This window comes from Melozone crissalis, unplaced genomic scaffold, assembly GCF_028551555.1.
Source record: "Melozone crissalis strain CALT ecotype California unplaced genomic scaffold, PUWL_Pcris_2 ptg000068l_1, whole genome shotgun sequence".
NCBI classification, from domain to species: domain Eukaryota; kingdom Metazoa; phylum Chordata; class Aves; order Passeriformes; family Passerellidae; genus Melozone; species Melozone crissalis.
The window spans coordinates 3,243,567-3,261,976 of record NW_026535846.1 but is presented as its reverse complement, the minus strand read 5'-3'; the positions used below and the strand labels follow the sequence as shown (position 1 = coordinate 3,261,976).

At 45.9% G+C, this 18,410-nt stretch overlaps 1 long non-coding RNA gene across 1 annotated transcript; it reads left to right on the top strand.

Annotated features, from left to right (window-relative positions):
- The first annotated feature begins 142 nt into the window (after positions 1–142).
- Positions 143–5,295, top strand: LOC128945594 (uncharacterized). Its single transcript, XR_008483882.1, has 5 exons — positions 143–211; positions 840–949; positions 1,520–1,694; positions 3,330–3,926; positions 4,522–5,295. It is a non-coding gene; the product is annotated as an uncharacterized LOC128945594 (long non-coding RNA).
- Positions 5,296–18,410: the final 13,115 nt, after the last annotated feature.

Here is an 18,410-nt window from a genome sequence, read left to right as displayed (position 1 = left end):
CTATCCTCATACTGATGTCGTCTCCCGTGTGGGATCAAAGTCTAACCACCAGACATTTCTGGCAACATTCCAGGACTCCCGAGCCCCCCAGGGGTGGTCTTGGTCACCCTGCACCCCAGTCCTGAGAGGCTGAGATCCCACAGACTACCAGTGGGTTTTCTGGGTCATTCTATTCTTTTTCAACACTCCTTTGTGTGACAAGGGTTCCTAGGTAAGAATTTAAAAAGAAAGTTCCAAAAAACTCCAAACTACAAAGTTTTGCATGGCTTTGAGATCTCAAGTACAAAACAGAAAGGAACATCTGACTCTGCCTTGGCCCTCTTGAAAATCTGTTCCTTGTTGGTTTTGTGTATGTGTGGAGGGGGAAATAATTGCTTGTGTCTAAACCAGTCCCATCCTTATCCCCTGAAACTGGTACAGGTTCCTGCCATCATGGAGCCTCATGTGGGTGCCGTGGTTTTGCTGCTACAGTCAGGGCCTTTTCTTTTTTTGGGGTCTCTATTCCCCCACCAGTGCATTTGTTACCTGAACAGTGCTTCAGCAGGAGGGAAACTCACATGCCAAGAGCTCTCAGATTTGGGAGCATCCACCCTGAGTATTTCAGGTATCAAAACCTTGGACAAAAAGATAAAATTGTCTTGCTACCTGAATGCTTCTTGTAAGAGCAGCACCTGTGGTATGAAGCTTTGCAGGGAAAATGTCTTTCCTTCCCTGGAGCTGCTGAGAAGAGGTGGTGTTTATTTTACTTTGAAGTTGATCTGATAGCAGCCAAATTGCTAATTTTAAGTTAGATAATTAGATCCTGATTTTAAAAGAACAAGTTACATTTTCTGTTTCAGTGTCGTATTCTGGAGATACTGCAAAGTGCTGCCTGTGTCACCCGAGCTGCCTATGAGCTGATAGAGGATCACAGCCTCCTCACGTGGGTCATGAACAGCTTAGAGAAAAGGTAACCAGAGAAGCACAGGAGAAATGGGAACAGTTTTCCTGTCCACAGTAGAAGAATTACGTGGCTGAGGATAAAAGCAAAGGTGACAGACATGGAAATAGGGGCACCAAGGGCTGTACTGGCAGAACTTGCTGAACTCTGAGGTGTTCCTTGTGGTTTTGAAAACAGAAGCAAGATGCTCTCAGGTTGTGGTAGGAGGGAGGATGGTGGAGGGGCTTTGTGATTTGGAAATCACTTCCTTGAAAAACTGAAAAAGCAAAATGGCACCTTGTGCTGGTGTTTTTACCTTTTAAATTTCAAGCACTCTCTGTTCACATCCTGTCACAGGACCTGTTGCACAGGAAGCAGCACAGTAATAGATTTGAACTGTCTAGAACATTCCTCCTTGCCTTGCCTCTCCATCACAAAAACATCTCTTCTGCATACATAGAGTGCCCTGACAGGTTCAGGCAAGTGCACCAAAAGTGCACTAGAGTACGGTCCCCTGTAGGTGATGGACCAGCTGCTGATGAGGATCTGCCTTTCCAATGTGGTTTTCTTTTTTCTTTTTTGTTTTGTTTTGTTTTTCAGGTTTCTGGAGAACAAGGTGATAAATAAAATTATTTCCTTACTCCATACTCTATGGGTAATAAATTTAAGAGACAAGAGAAAACAAGAATCAATCCCAGAAGAACAGCAAACTTCTTCTTAATAAGCTTGTAAATGAATTTCTGTGTGTTTTGGTCACGTTAATCAAACATATTTGGTAAGTCCTTTGTTTTGTTTTTTTGTTTTAGTTGGTTTGCATTTCATCCTCTGCCCAGTTTGAACTTTATTAAGTTTTCTTTATTAAGAAAAAGAAATCTTTATTAAGATTTCTTTATCTCTGCTAGATGGATAGTTCTTTTCACCTTCAGTTCGTGTGTTGAGTAGTGAATTTGGATGAGATTTCTTTGACAGGAGGATTTATGTGTTTGAATACATGGGGAATAAAGTAAAATGTGATGCACAGTTGTTGTCAAGTCCTTCGTCCTTAATTCCTGGCCATTCTGACAGTAGGGATTAAGAACAGTACTGATGAATTAGCATGCATGGCACTTGTGTTGTGTTTTGACAGGACTAATGTAGATCTGGCCAAGCTGACTGAGTTGTTTGGCATCCTCAGCTCTGTGCTGGAATACTGTGCTGTTGTTGTGGAGGCTTTTAGTGAGATGAGGTGTTTCACGGTAAATGACAGTGTCCTCTCCAGCAGGGAGCTGCTGCTGCACAAGTGGAGTCTTGTCAGCAAAGACCTGCAGCTGCAGAACAACCTGCAGGCCCTAGCTCAGAAGTACCAAAACAAAGAATTGCTCAGTAAGTGCTGAAATACTTCAAGGAAGACGTATTTTGTTGTAGCTGTTAAAGACCAGCAGTTCAAGTGAGGCAAACTTCTCTGGAAGTAGTCCTAATGCCTTCTGTCAGACTGATGTTCCTTGAGGGAGGAAGAAAGGAAATGGAAAGGCATTTTTCAGATCTTCCTTGTGGTTATTTCAAACCTTGAAACAATTTGGAAGCTTTGGAGAAACACAATTTATGAAGGGAAAGAGTTTTAAAATGAAACTTAGTGGCAAATCTCGCGTCAGGCTTTGAAAAAGGGTATTTTTAAAATAAAATCTTAAGAGAAAAAGCAGTGCCTGGAGGCTTTGCGCTCAAAGGTGTGAGTCATTCTGTGAATCATTCTGGATGGGAATCTGAAAGCAATGTGTGAGTAAAAACAATAAATACATAAAGCAAGCAGAAGTTAATAGTTGGCGTCTCTTGTTGTCACCAGTTTTAAAGAAAGGAAAAAAAGTCAGGACTTATGTGACTTCTCTTGTTCTCTCTGTGAACAAAAAGTATAAGGAACTTGGGAGTGGGAGGTCCTAAAACAACGATGTTTTTTTTTTGCAGCAGCTGCTTTTGGTGCACATTAAAGCTTTTGTAGGTTTGTTTAAATGTTCTGTATCGCTAAGAAAGTATCATGTATTTAAGGGATTCTGTAAAAGCTTTAGCTTTTCTACAGTTTTTTCACCCTTTACAGTTTTTTCACCCTTCAGAACTCCTCAGAAAGACCTAAAGAGAGTTTTTGGAGTGATGCCTGTAACTTACTGCATGTGTGGGTTGTGTTGCTCCAGGCTTCAGGAGCTTCTCTCGTCTCCAGGCTGAGTGATCCAGTTTGGAGCAGGGTTCCAGCCTGGAGTCCCTGGGAGCTCCTGGAGCCCCTTTGAAACACGCAGGCTCCACGAGGCTGCTTAACGAGGCTGGTACTTGCCATTGTAACAACTGAATCAACACAGGAAAGCACCTTATTTGCACAATTTTGTACCAGGAAAATCCTTTGGAGTATCTGATGATTGTTTTGGTGGTGGTTATCTTCTTACAGAAAATATTAAGGGCAAGAACAAACCTCAAGCCTCATCTCCTGTGTATTGTCACACTCGGAAATGGAACAAGGTGGGAGAAGATGACACTGCTGCAGACATGGAAGTGTCTGAGCTGGAGAAAGCAGAGACCATCAGAATTCCATACTTGCCCATTGGGACCCTCTTTTCCCAGCACCACCCTCCACACAGAGAGGGGAGACCCTCAGAGCCAGTGAAGGTGGGGGTGAGGCAGTGGCTATCACCTGTGCATCCACTCATGCTGTCACTGAGTAGCTGGTGAGGTCCCTGGTGGAGCAGAGCCCCCTCGGGGAGCAGGACATGTCACCAGTGCTGAGGTGGCTGCGGAAACGTATCCTACCACACCCAACAGCTGTGCGGAAGATGCTCAGGGATGAGACTGAGGAACGACCTTTTCAAGCTTTACACCCGGCTCTGCCAGGCCAGCAGCACCTCAGCTGGGCTCTCCAGGCAGCTTGGTGGGCTCAGTTCCATCATGCTCCAGCTCATGGAGGAGCAGGGCCTGTCCAGCACCTTCCACAAGCTTGTGAAATCTCTGTGCCTATCAGCAATGGTGGAAGAGGATGTGCACAAGACAGGTGACTTGTCTTGTTCTTATCACTCATGTTATGAGGCAGTGGTGGGAGAAATTAGGAGATTCCATGGCTTTTTTAATCCATTAAATCAGTTCTCCCATATCCACCCAGGCTCATGGCTGCCCTAAACAGAAGCAGTCTTTGGTGGGATGAGGGCAGGGGTGGGCAGCAAAGAGCGTGGTCACACTGGGAGGTTTTCTGATAGTACAACACTCCCACACCCTCTAAGAAACTTCCCTTTCAGGGACTAAAATGGAACAAAAGGTACAAAAGAAAAATAATTCCAAGAGGGAAAATAGTTAGCAAAAAAACCAAGTCCACATGGGCCTGGATGCTGATCCCTATTGCTGATCAGTGAGAGCATCTGACAGGTCAGATTTCAAACTGCTTTATTTAACAGGAAACTGGTTTGTTTCTTCTTGTGAGTAGGATCGTTGGCTTTGCATGGGCAAAGCCAATCCAGATTTTTCAGCTAGGAATAGAGTTAGAGAACTCTTTTAAAAAATAATCCTGGAGGTACCAAGCAGCTTGACTTGGTAGTACTGTGGGGAAATAGAAGAATATCTGTTCTGATTTTTTCCTTATCTTTCTTCCACAGCTGCTTCTGTATTCCTGACTTCCCTTCACATCGGGGACATGTGGCTTGGAGCTCAGGACCCGGATATGTCACTTACCTGTGTCACGTTGGTGCAGGTTGCAAATTACAGAGTGACTTGGAGACTCAGAAACAAAGGAAAGAAACTGTTATGTTTCTGAGCAAAAAAATTTGTCTACATCAGGGCATTAATTCAGGGGACTAACATTCATCTTTAATGTTCTTCTGTGCTCTGCCCTCATCACCGTGAGCTGTGAAAGCTTCCTGAGCTGTTCTCATACAGACATACCTTGTCTGGTCAGAAAAGTCAGTATTTTATTCCTATGTGCAAACTCAGGGGGAAGATTTTATTCAACATCTCTCAGTGGGACATTAAAGCTCCAATTTCCCTTTTCTTGAACAGTTTGAGAGACAATATTACTTAAGTAATTTTTATTACACGCATTTTTATCTTTTTGAAAACCAGAAAGACTGTTTGTGTCAGTGTGTGCCCTTAATATTCATCCTCTCTCTAATACAGGATGGGAAAAAATGGTTGCAGAGCTTCGTGCAATGGGGTATAAGTGCAAAGAATGAGGAGACAGAGGTTTAGTCATGATGATTTCTTGGAGAATCTGGTTGATTTAATGATACCAAAACCAGTATGAATAGAAGACTGAACTTGGGAATCAGGACGGTCTTCTTGGGTTTAAAAGGCTTGAATGGCACTTCAAGACACTTAAATCAGACCTGGCTTATTTTTATTACCCTTTTTTTTAAATTAAGAAAAGAAAAAAAAAAAAGCCCTGATGTGGAGAGTTTATTTCAGGCATGGCTTAAAGAAAAAGGCCATGAAGACATACAATTGAGAGCAAAGTTAAAGGTAAAAGTAAAGTAGTTCCCAGGCTCATTTTTATAAACAATAAGATTCTCAGGCAGTCTTCCCATAACAAGCAAAGCACTCTACCTGGGAAAAGCTGGCTCCCTGGGAACAGATGTGGTAGTTTTGGGAAACTCTCATATCACAGTGGGAACGTTGGTTCTGTTTTTAAAAAACAATTGTAGGTATTGTAAAAAAAAAGGAGTGGTTAGAGTTTTCTCTGTTAGCCTATTGTGAGCTCAGATTTTGCAATATGCATGAAGTTAATTAACACTGTTATTTAAAGTGGCTGATTGATCAATAAATTGGAGTTTGATGCATCATCGGATGGTCGCTTCTCCCTTCACTTCGATATATGGTGACACCCGAACGTGATAGCGAACACCACGGGAAGTGAAGCCAGGGTCGGGTTCCGAAGATCGAAACTGCAGCAGGAACGGCAAAGAAGCGCAGAGAAAAAAGCGGAGGAAAACCCGCTGAGACGCGCCGTGCCCTGGGCGACCGTAAAAGACGGGCCTGGCCGATACATGCGGCCGTGACCTTGAGGAGCTGCAAAGTGCGCGCTTACGATATAGGTATGGAAAGGCAAGCCGCATATGAACTTTTTATTACTTTCCTGCAAAAAAGGCAGGTTAAGGGGATAGATTTACAGAAAGAATTACCGGGACTTTTGGCTTATGGTTTGGATAGGGATATTTTTGTAAATCCCCACACAGTTCACGAGCTGTCGGAGTGGTGAAAATTTGGTGATATATTGTGGCAGGCTACATTAGACGATGATAAAACTGCTAAGAAGTGGGGTAAATTATGGCGGGTCATTAACACCGAACTGTTGCAGTTTCAGGCTGAAAAAAGGGCTGCTCACCAGGCTACTGCCGCTCATGATCGTAACAAAGAATACGATCAAGATAGGGAGTTTGATAAGGAGTCGGGAACTCCTCTCGGCCCCACAATGAGGACAGTTTTATTACCTGCCTCACCACCTCCCTCGACAAGCCAAGCTGCGAGCCAGGCTACAAGCCAGGCTATAAGCCAGGCTACAAGCCAGGCTACACAGACCGCTTCACTACCCGCTTCGTCGGCCCCCTTAACAAGCCAGCCCCCCTTAACGAGCCAAGCTCCGCAGGGTGCCTTCTTTTCCGCTTTGCCGCAGGCTACACAGAGCACTTCTGAGTCTCCCGTATCTGCTGTATCGCAGCAGTCGGGGCCACAAATGCATACTCCGTTCCCGAAAAGCAATCAGTCGATCCCTGGGGCGGAAAACAACTTAGCGGCGACGATTGCGAGGGAAAGACGAGATGCGTGGGCTGCCCTGGCCAAAGATGCAATTGAAAAGGGAGATCAAGAGCTGATAAGTTCCGCTCGCGAGCTGGCTTGTCCGGTTATCTTCACACCTCAGGACGGGGGGGGCATGCAAGCGACAATCACTGCTCTTGACTGGAAAATGTTATCTCAATTGCGAGCTACTGTTAGTCAGTTTGGAGTTAAAAGTGAACCAGCCAAACAAATGCTCGACTATATTTTTGACACTAGTATTCTTCTCGTCAATGATTATCGTGGCGTAATCAAATTAATTTTTACCCAACATCAACAATTGCTGTTTCATGCTCATTGGCAAGCGCTTGTTAGTGAGTGTGTGGCAGTTCAAAGGCAGCCGGGTGACCCCCTGCATGGCGTCACTGTTAATGAGCTTATGGGTCTGGGACCTTTCCTTCGTACTGAGGCACAAACCTTAATAGGCCAGGAGAAGTGCCGGGAGGCTATGAGATTAGTCAGACTCGTGATAGACAGAGTAAAGGAACCAGGAGGGATACCAGTGTATATGGGAATCGAGCAAGGCAGAGAGGAATCATTTGGCGCTTTTATTGATAAAGCTGCTGCTGCAATTGAAAGAGCTGGCGTGCCGGAATATATGCGCGGGGCCTTACTCAGACAGTGTGCCCTTCAAAATTGTAATTCTGTTACTAGGAGCGTACCTAATAACCTTAGGTGCGAATTGGACCATAGAGGAGGCATTAGAGAGGATGGCTCTTATTCCTACCAGGCAGCAGGCTTTTGTGGTAGATGCGCTCAAACAGATAGGAATAGGTTTGCAAGAACAGGCAAAGTCCTCTCAGAGTCAGGTGTTAGCTGCTCTTGCACCTCTCCAAGCATCAGCTGCATTTGCAGCATCAAATAAAGGGGGCCGCATGAAATGCTATCGATGTGGAGGCATGGGCCACTTGCGCCGGGAATGCCAGACTGTCGGAATCTGGTGCCACAAATGCCGTATGGACACTCATAATACGGGCGCTTGTAGACGGAGGTCAGGAAACTTCCCCAGGAGCGCACATCGCAGCAGCCGCGCCCAGACACAAGTTGCCGCTGCAGCAACAACAACACCCCCTCCTGCCTCCAACCCTCCGCAGCAGGGAGTCTTCAACCCTCCGCAGCACGGAGTCTTCAACCCTCCGCAGCCGGGAACCTCCAACCCTCCGCAGCAGGGAGTCTTCAACCCGTCGCAGCAGGGAGCCTTCAACCAGCCACAGCAGGGACCCTCGGCATGGACCTGGCAGCCACAGTAGATGTGACCCTGATGACTCCGCACCCGCAGAAAATCCCAACAGGGGTCCGAGGACCTATTATTATACAGGATATAGCAGTGGGCGCTTTGCTCTTCGGAAGATCTTCTGCATCTTTGTTGGGACTGTTTGTTTTACCTGGTGTTATCGACGCGGATTACATGGGAGAGATTATGGTGATGGCGTACACTCCTTTTCCTCCTCTTCAAATTAACAAGGGACAAAGAATTGTTTAGCTGGTACTGCTTGAGCAAATGACTAAAGTAATACAACCCATAAAAGGTCAAAAGAGGGGAGAAAGTGCTTTTGGTTCCACAGAAGGACTTACTTTATTGACTTTAAATCTTACTGAGAGACCTAAGAAAAAGGTAGAAGTAGAATTCAAAGGACAAAAAGGTCATTTTCAGGTCTGCTAGATACTAGAGCAGATTCTAGCATTATCAGTCCTAACTTCTGGCCTCAACACTGGCCTCTGCAGCCAGCAGCCACAGCAGTATCCGGGGTCGGAGGATTTACCTTGGCTAGCCGTTCGCCTCCCCTTCAAGTTTACATCGACGGGAAACCAGCTTACAGCAATTTTTTCAGTGGTTCAGCTACCACCTACTGTTCAATGCCTTATAGGTCGGGACATTATGGCTCAGCTAGGGGTGGTCTTGACAAATGAACACCCTTTGGAGTAAAAGCCATTGCTTGGACTTTCCCAATTCCCATTACCTGGATTGTGGACACCCCGGTATGGGTTAAGCAATGGCCTTTAAAAGGGGAAAGTCTTCAACACGCACATCAGCTTGTCTCAGAACAATTTCAACAGGGACACTTGCGTTTATCTACCAGCCCCTGGAATACTCCAATTTTTGTAATTAAAAAGAAGTCAGGAAAATACAGACTGCTCCACGATTTGCGTGCTGTTAATGAACAGATGGAACCTATGGGCTCATTACAACCTGGATTACCTAACCCGACCATGATTCCAATGGATTGGCCTTTGCTGATTATTGATCTAAAGGATTGCTTTTTTACTATCGCCCTCCACCCGCAGGATATGCGATGCTTTGCTTTCACATTACCTGCAATTAACAAAGAAGCACCTGATCAGAGGTTTGAATGGACAGTTCTTCCGCAGGGGATACGCAACAGCCCCACCTTGTGACAGCTTTATGTCAGTGCAGCTTTGTAACCGCTCAGGAAGCAATGGCCTAGTACGGTGATATATCATTATATGGATGATGTATTATTTGCTCAGCCTATGCCTTTCACACAACAACAAGTCCAGGAAATAAGAACCACACTGGCACAATACTCTCTAGTAGTAGCTCCTGAGAAGATCCAAACAACTGCTCCCTGGAAATACCTGGGATGGTCTATGACAGAACAAACTGTCAAACCTCAAAAGCTGCAATTAAAAACAAAAATAACCACCTTAAATGATGCTCAAAAACTCCTGGGTGATTTACAGTGGTTAAAACCAATGGTGGGAATACCCAATGAACTGCTCGATGAGTTGCGTCCACTGTTAAAAGGAACTGACCCAACTCATCCGGTGTGTATTACTGATAAGCAACAGCAGGCCATTCAGCAAATTATGGACTGTGTTATGCATGGGCATGTTTATCGAAGGGATCCAGACTTACCCATAGATTTGACCATTTGGAATGGCCCACAATATCTTTTGGGAGCACTTACGCAGTGCAAACAAGAAACGGGGGAAACACGGATATTAGAATGGATCTCCCCCCCACTGCAGCAAACTAAGACTCTTTTTCAAAAAATTGAAATGTTAGAGGATCTGATAAAGAAGGGCAGAGAAAGGATGTTGCAGGTGGCTGGGGCAGAAACAGCTGCCATCAAGATACCAATGAAAAAGGATACCTTGGACTGGTATTTGACTAATTCACAGGAACTGCAGGAAGCTCTCTTAGGTGCATGTTGCCCCATTGAAACATATCAGCTTCGACCAGCTTTGGTTCAATGGATAGGGGACTGGGACTGGATAACTCGTCCTAAGCGAGAAGATTCTCCTATCTCAGGTGCCATTACTGCATTTACAGACGCTGGCAGGAAATCAAGAACTGCTGCAATAACCTGGCAAGAAAAGGGAGTATGGAAGCATCATATTCTGCAAGCAGAAGCAGTGGACAGCCTGCAAACCATGGAACTGTTAGCAGTGGTATGGGCACTGGCACAGTTAAAGCAACCTTTGAATGTTGTTACAGACTCTCTGTATGTAGCAGGATTTGTAGCAAGAATTGAAGACGCTTCCATAAAAGAGATGCAAAATCAAAGACTGTATGAACTATTATTGCAGTTAAAGAGAGCTACAAGATCCAGGGAACATGCTTATGCTGTAATTCATATTAGAAGTCACAAATGGGATGTTGGTTTAGGAGAAGGGAATGACAGGGCAGATAGATTGGTCACCATTACCCAAAGCACACCTCTGTCAAGTCATCAATTGGCTCGAGAAGCCCACTCAATGTTTCACCAAAATGCAAAAGGCTTAAGCAGAGAATTTAAGATAACACTCTCAGAAGCAAAAGCTATTGTGAGGACTTGCCCGACTTGTAGTCATCATAATGGGGGATGTGGTTTAGGCCTAGGAGTAAATCCACGAGGCCTGCAAACAAACGAGCTATGGCAAATGGACATTACACATGTCCCTAGTTTTGGCAAATTAAAGTATGTACATGTGTCTATCGATACTTACAGCAAATATATATGGGCAACAGCTCAGGCAGGAGAAAGAGCTATACATGTGGAAAGGCATCTGTACAGTTGCTTTGCAGTGATGGGTACACCAAAAAGAATTAAAACGGATAATGGTCCTGCCTATACCAGTCAAAGGATAGAGAAATTCTTAAGAGATTGGGGGATTGAACATACTACAGGTATCCCAAATTCCCCCACAGGGCAGGCTATCATCGAAAGGGCACATGGCACTTTGAAGAAGTATTTAGCCAAGCATGAGAAAGTAACTGACCCCCAGGCAAGGTTATTAAAAAGTTTATTTGTGATTAATCATTTGTGTGTATTCGGAGATGTAGGGCAACCTGCAGCTGAACTACACTATAAGCCACAAGAAATTGGTGAACAGGAAAAAGAAGTATGGGTAAAATACTGAGATCCCAAGACAGGGTTATGGAAGAATCCTGCTAAGGTCCTGTTCTGGGGAAGGGGATATCTTTGTATTTCCACCCCTACAGGCGCATTGTGGGTACCTGCCAAGTGGACTAAACCTGTTCTTGATGCAGCGCTTGGTGGACCAACTCACGGAAGAGGACAAGGACCGTCTGGAGAAGAAGCTGCTCCTGATCCTGCGACCACTACTGCTACAGCTGAAGGGACACTCGAAGGCGACCGACAGGGCCATAACACGCCATTGCCGGACGGCCAGGGAACTGATTGACATTATTGAATCATTATCATCCTTCCACATAAAAGGACCGGCAAAAGAGAACTGCCTTGAATGTCACAGCCTGAATTGTGCTGCTTGGGTTGCACTGTGTTGTGGGGGTTGTGATAAGACCTTTTGGGCGGATCAGTTGTCTCTTTTCCGCCTGTGGTGTAGCACCTGTAATTATAGACATAACTGGGAACATAATTGGGAGTGGGCACTACGTAATCAGACAAGGTTAAACACTGCCTCAGCTTTAGACCTTTACGAATCTCATGAGCAGAAAATCTTGGCCTATTATCGGTGGGAGGTACAGTGCATTTTGAAAAGGGTTAAAGCTCAAAGTGCATCATATATAACCTCTGTAAGGTGTAGAGAACTGGTACCTTTAACGCAACATTCTGTTGTAGGGCCTATAAGAGGAGATCCCAATCAGGCATTAGATCACTGTATTAGGAGGCTACAAAGGTGTGGTCTTCAGGTATTGGGAACAGTAAGGTTAAAAACTGATAAGAAAAAGAAGGCCAAAGTAAAAACAGAAAAATGAGGTTTGCTTTTGTTATATTGCTTGGGGTAGTAGTAGCTGAAGAATTAAAGGTAACACATTTTAGTCAACCTAGAAATAATGTATGGATAACACTTGCTAGACAGATTAATCAGTCATCGCTTTGTCTCAGCCTTGGAGGAGTTACTAACCCATTTTGAACGTGTTTGGTAGGACTTCCAGTATGGTCTCCTCAAGAATTTTGCAGTTTTATTAATAACCGTGCTTTATGCATGCGCAACATGGTAAATATCAAGTTGCCCGCACGAAAAGGGTATACTGCCAGTCAGAGTGACGGCTACCCCCAATGCCTGCTAATTCAATCACTTAATACTCCTTTGCATTCCCCACCTGAGGAGTTAGATCTTTTCGGAAGTGCAAATGCTAGTATGACCAGCACTTCTAACGGTGGGTGGTTCAGCTTTGACTATTCTAATCTTCAAAAGATGAATCAGCATAAACAGACATGGGCTACTCTGGATTCATCTCTAAGCCCGGATATAGTGTCTAAACAGCTTTATAGCCAATGTAAAGGCTCTAGCATCATGACAACTAAGAAATTACCCACAGGGATATTTCTAATTTGCGGAGATAGAGCCTGGAATGGCATACCAGCCCAGCCGCAGGGTGGACTTTGTTATCTAGGCAAGTTATCATTATTCCACCCCAATATATCTGTATTAATGCAACTAAGACATAATACTAGCAGGCAGAGGCGCAGCTTACATAACTTAGACTGTAGTCAAATAGGAAACCCATGGTTCTGGAGTACACTGAAACAAGTGGTGGTTGCAACTATTCTACCTGGAGGTGCTGCAAACAAAGCGATGAATTTAGCGAAACAAAGAGGGTGCTGGGCTAAGGGTGAATTAAATAAGACATCACAGATATTAGATATGTTAACTGCAGATGTACAAAGTGTTAATCACGCTGTTTTACAAAATAGAGCTGCCATAGATTTTTTACTTTTAGCACAAGGCCATGGGTGTGAAGAGTTTGAGGGGATGTGTTGCATGAATTTATCTGATCATTCTGTATCTATTCATGCCAAGATAAAAGAGCTGCGGCAAGGACTTAACAACCTTAAGGAAGAAGAAGGATTGGGAATTGATGAGTGGCTTAAAGGTTTAGGATTGGGACCATGGTTAAGAAATCTTGTAATATATGCTATAGGGACATTAGGTGTACTTTTAGTGCTTCTACTCATTTTACCTTGCTTCTGTAGCTGTATCCAAAATATGGTTGGTAGGATGATAGAGAAAACCTGGCAAACTAATCTCCTTTCTCTAAAAGAAAGAGACGGGGGAAGTGTGGAGAGTTTATTTCAGTCATGGCTTAAAGAAAAAGGCCATGAAGACATACAATTGAGAGAAAAGTAAAAGGTAAAAGTAAAGCAGTTCCCAGGCTCATTTTTATAAACAATAAGATTCTCAGGCAGTCTTCCCATAACAGGCAAAGCACTCTACCTGGGAAAAGCTGGCTCCCTGGGAACAGATGTGGTAGTTTTGGGAAACTCTCATATCACAGTGGGAACGTTGGTTCTGTTTTTAAAAAACAATTGTAGGTATTGTAAAAAAAAAGGAGTGGTTAGAGTTTTCTCTGTTAGCCTATTGTGAGCTCAGATTTTGCAATATGCATGAAGTTAATTAACACTGTTATTTAAAGTGGCTGATTGATCAATAAGTCGGAGTTCGATGCATCATCGGATGGTCGCTTCTCCCTTCACTTCGATACCCTGATCCATCACTGCTTTTGCTGCAGTGTGCAACAAAACCCCATCTTACCTCCGCTAGGAACAGCTGAGAGATGGAACTAAACCCCAAAGGATTTTCTGCTCAGTGATTATAGGTGAGTTTTATTGGGATACTTTGTTCTTGAATGTTGCCATGAGGGTAGTTGAGCATGGCAGTCCAGGTCTGCAAACACGCAGTGACGGAAGCAGAATCTTTGAAATGCAAAACAGGATTTCTTCAATTGAATCACGACTGTGTGCTGTTCCCTAGGTCCTTTGCACAAATAGTGTACGGGGGAAAAACCAGAACTGCACATTGCTTGTGATATGGAATTTTGGGGGGGTTAAATAAAAACGAGATGCAAATCAGGGCATTGCTTCTACATGTAAATATTCTTGTCCTAAAGGAGCCACCAGCTCTGTCCAGAGAGTTGAGTTAAAATTATATTTCTTCAAAAAACCCGCAAGCCTTTTAGAGTCTGTTATTTGTGTTATGAAGAATTCCTTAGGAGCTGCCATTAGGGAATCTGCGAGCCGAATGTAGCTGAGCTCGGCCAAATGGCTGAATCTAGATGAGTGTAGCCGAAATGAGCTGAGTGTAGTTGAAGAGCCCAATCTGGCCAAAATTTCTGAGCCGAGGTGAGTTCAGACGAAAAGCTGAACTGTAATGGGTTAAAACTTTAAGTTTGTTCATCAAAGCTGACAAAGTAATTCCAGTAAGACTGTTGCAACACCTCTAGTTTGTTTAAGTAAATTTCCAGACTTTAAAGGATAAGAAAGATGAAACCAAAAGACAATAGGCTTCACAAACATTTGTTTATCTGTTTAGTAAACTGTTAATATGGGTGGGGGGTTTGCTATGATTGATAGCACAGTATCAGTTTATCGCTCAGTAAACCTAGGATTCCAGGAACTCAGCAGATTGAGCCTAAGAATTCCAGGAATCTGACAAAGGAAAATTACCAACCTTCATCTTCAGACCCCGGGAGGTGGACTATGACCACCTAAACACAAAAGAAGAATACGCAGAGTACTACACATCAACCCAGAAGCAGGACTGTATAAGAACTCCAGGGAAAATCAGAAGAGTGTGACAGTGTTAGAGTAGAGACTCTCCTGTCACCCAGCACGCCCGGGGCGCTGACTTTGCCTATTATCGCTTGCTCTATCAATTAATAAATTTCATGTTATTTGGACTTATTAGTCGGTGATTCATTCCCCACCACAACTAACCTATAACATGAACTAGCCAAATTTAACTGAACAGAACTGAAGGTAGTCGCGTTCAGCCGAACACAGCCGAGGTCAGCCGCACCAGTCGGAGATCAGCCGAACTTTACGAGGTTGGCCGAACCAAAGCTAACCACTGAATTTTATGAGCCCAGCCGAACCGAACCGAGCTCCGCGGAACCCAGCCTCCTGCTCTCATGACTGTTATAAACAAAAAATCTGCCAATACTTTTTGTGAAGAAAAAGGTTACAAAAGCTAGTCAGACCACTGTTGCTGTGCTGCTAAAGTATTACTTGTTTGTTATGATAATTACAAGTCATTGTCATTAATAGTTGTTTTTGTGTCAGTAGAAGCCCTGGCTGGGGCTGAGTTAATGGCTCTTCTCTCGGACAGTGAAGGGCGGGGACCTCCCCAGACAGTGAGGAGAAGAGATGTAGGGGATGATGTCGCTGAAGGACACGAGAGAACACAAGCACACCACCGCTCTCAAGGTGAAGGAAAAAAGGGAAGTTTTATTCTCTGACTCCAATATTTATAGTTTTACAAAAGTGACAGCGGATTGGAAGGTGACAGTGGCACCTCTGCAGTGATGCTGGTCCAACCAACAGTCCATCAACTCTCTCCTCCTCCATAAAGGAATGCAAAACAATGAGTTATTTACAGAAAGTGTGTGAGAAAGTTCACTACAAGAATGTCAACATCAGAAGGCTTAGAAAATCTTAAAAAATCAGGGTGACAGGGGGACATGCAAAATAACTTCGGGACCAGCATGCCATGAGAAGCTGCTATTCCAAACACACTGAAAAGACCCCCGAAACAACGAGCCAGTGTAGAGTTGAGAAATTGGAGTGATGTCTAAACATGAGGAACAGAGTGCTGAGCCTGCGGAGATGCTGGAGACCTTTGTGGCCTCTCACCCTGACAGTGGGAGTTGTCCCGAAGCCAGGAGCTGAAGGGGGGCGAGACTGCGGAGTTGAAAACCAGGGGTCACACCCAAAAAGGCTCTCACCAGGAATGGACCCCCAGCTTTGCCGCTAGTGGACAAAGCTGCGCATATCCTCCTACTCCTCGTCAGCCTGGGAGACAACGGAGACTGCAGACCCATCGAGCTGCCCAATCTTGAACTGATCACTTCTAATAAAGACATTAAAAGGAGAAGAAGTCTCCTGCCCTGTTTATTTCAATGACCATTAATTAGCGCAAGTGCAGTCACTCCCTAATGAACTTCTGCCCAACCCCCCGCTCCCGTCCGTGCCCATGCGATGGTCGGGCCGCCCGCGGGACGCGGCAGCAGGAGAGCCCCGAGCTGGGCGAGTTCAACGTGAGGGGGCGCCGCTTTCCCGCGCAGAGCCTCGCCCCCGCCGCCCTCAGGGAGCTGAGCCGAACCGAGCTGCGCCGAACGCAAAGAGCGGCTCCGAGTTCAGCCGAACCAAACCGAGCTGCGCCAAACACAAAGAGCGGCTCTGAGTTCAGCCGAGCCGAGCTGTGCTGAAGAGGCGAATCCACTGAATGCAGCCGTTAACAGCCGAGTTTAGCCGGCAATAGCTGAATTTAGCTGAAGAGCCGACTCTAGCCAAGTGTCTCCGAAGCGAGCCGAGCTCCGCCGAGCTCCGCATCCCGGGCAGGGCGGGGAGCCGGGGTGGGCTTGGGGTGCAGCCGGGGCTCAGTGAGGTTTCCCCGCCTGTCCCTCTCTCTACCCGTCCTTCCTTGTCCCCGTATTCCCCTTAGTTACCTCTCTTTCCCCCATTTGCCTCTCCCTCCCCCCGCCAAACCCGGCTCCTTTCTGTCCTGTCCCTACCCTGCTACTCTGTTCTATTCCACCTCTCTTCCTCCTCTGTCCACCCTCCCTCTACCCCCTTCCCGGGCTTTCCCTTCCTGTCCCGCTTTCCATCACAGCCCGACCTCCCTCCCTGTCCTTTCTCATCCCCTGCTGTTGCTCCTCTCTTCCCGTCCTCCCTTCTTTCTCCCTTCTTTGCCCCGCAGCCGCGGGGCTCGGGGTGCTGGAGAATAAAGCCCCGAGGGCTGAAGCCCGGCGCCCCTCAGCCCTTGCAGGAGTCCCCGCACGGGGCCGGAGGCTCTCGGCGGATCTGACCGCGCCGGAGCTGCGGCTTTCTCGGCATCGCGCTGAGAGCGGCCCCCGCTCTGCGCCGTGCTGTCCCCGCTGTCTGTGCTGCTCCCTCTCGCTGCCCCTGGCCCGGGACAGCGAGGCTGGGGAGGAACCTCAGCCCTTCTGGGGCTGTCACCCCTTTCTTGTTACAACAGAGTCCCTTTCTGGGGGCATGTACATGTGGAAAGGTAGAAAGGGCTTGAAGGAAGTGCTGCACTGTCCAGGGCAGTTTGACTTGTTCTGGGCCTTCTTTGGGGGTCAGAAAAAGGGGGTGAAGACTTGGGGCTCTGATGCCATTGGGGGCACCCCAAGGTCCCTAGGAGAGGGAGCCCCACTGCGGTGCAGGAGCAGGTGGGTGGCGGACGAGGGGGAGGGTCATGCTATGTGCCGTCCCCCAGAGGGACTCAAAGCTGACACAAAATTCACAGGGAGATGTAGAATACTAAAACCTGTCAAGTTTTTCATTTTTATAGGTATTGGTAAAGAATAGGATTTTGTCTCTGAATTAATTTGGAAAGAAACCCACTCTCTATCCACTCATTTGTATACAGGAATGTAGGAAACTCTGTCTAGAGATGAGTAGTAGTTTTGAAAATAATGCCATAACGTTTTTATCTAGGAATGAACCAGGCAAGTGCCCTGAAAACATAAGAACAGCTGCAGGGGCTGAAGGGAATAGAAAGGGCTCTCTGGCACCTTTTGCCTCTATTCTCTGCCAGTCCCCAAATCGTGTCGCAGTGCCGGAAGAGGCGCTTGTCATCCAGACTGCCAAAATCTACCTGTAAAATCCTGGCTCTGCCTTGTGTTTCATGTGGTTTTTTTTTTACTTCATATTTATGTCATCACAGAAAGCAAGGAAAGAAGAAATATGACTGGTTCCAACTATTGCTGTGTGAAGGCTTTTTTTAAAGGCTGGTGTACATATATTCTTTTTCCAGTCCAAGCTTAACTTTCCCCCTCCTTTTTCGAGATCTGCTGTATTGGGTGTCCCAAGGAGGGCTGGGTTCCTCAGCAGGGGTCTTAGGAGTTGGCGCTGATTCTGCTTTTTCTGAAGGTGTGTCAAAGTGTGCTACCAAAATGACTGCTTTCTCCACTGGAAAGCTTTTCCTCAATGACCATTAATGCATGTACGTGTTTAAATCGTGTAACCAGACGGACTAAGAAAAGCCGTCTACACTGGTGTTACCCGTAGTAGATGTCTGTTTAGCCTGTGTCTGTGAGAAGTGGGCTGTGTGCTGGAGAGGGAGAGGCGCTGTTGGAGAGTGGCAACAGCCCCAGGTGTGAGCTGTGAGGATGATGGGGCTCAAAGCAGCCCCAGGTGTGAGTGTGAGGATGATGGGGGCTTGGAGCAGCCCAGGTGTGAGCTGTGAGGATGATGGGGCTCAGAGCAGCCCCAGGTGTGAGTGTGAGGATTATGGGGGCTCGGAGCAGCCCCAGGTGTGAGCTGTGAGGATGATGGGGGCTCGG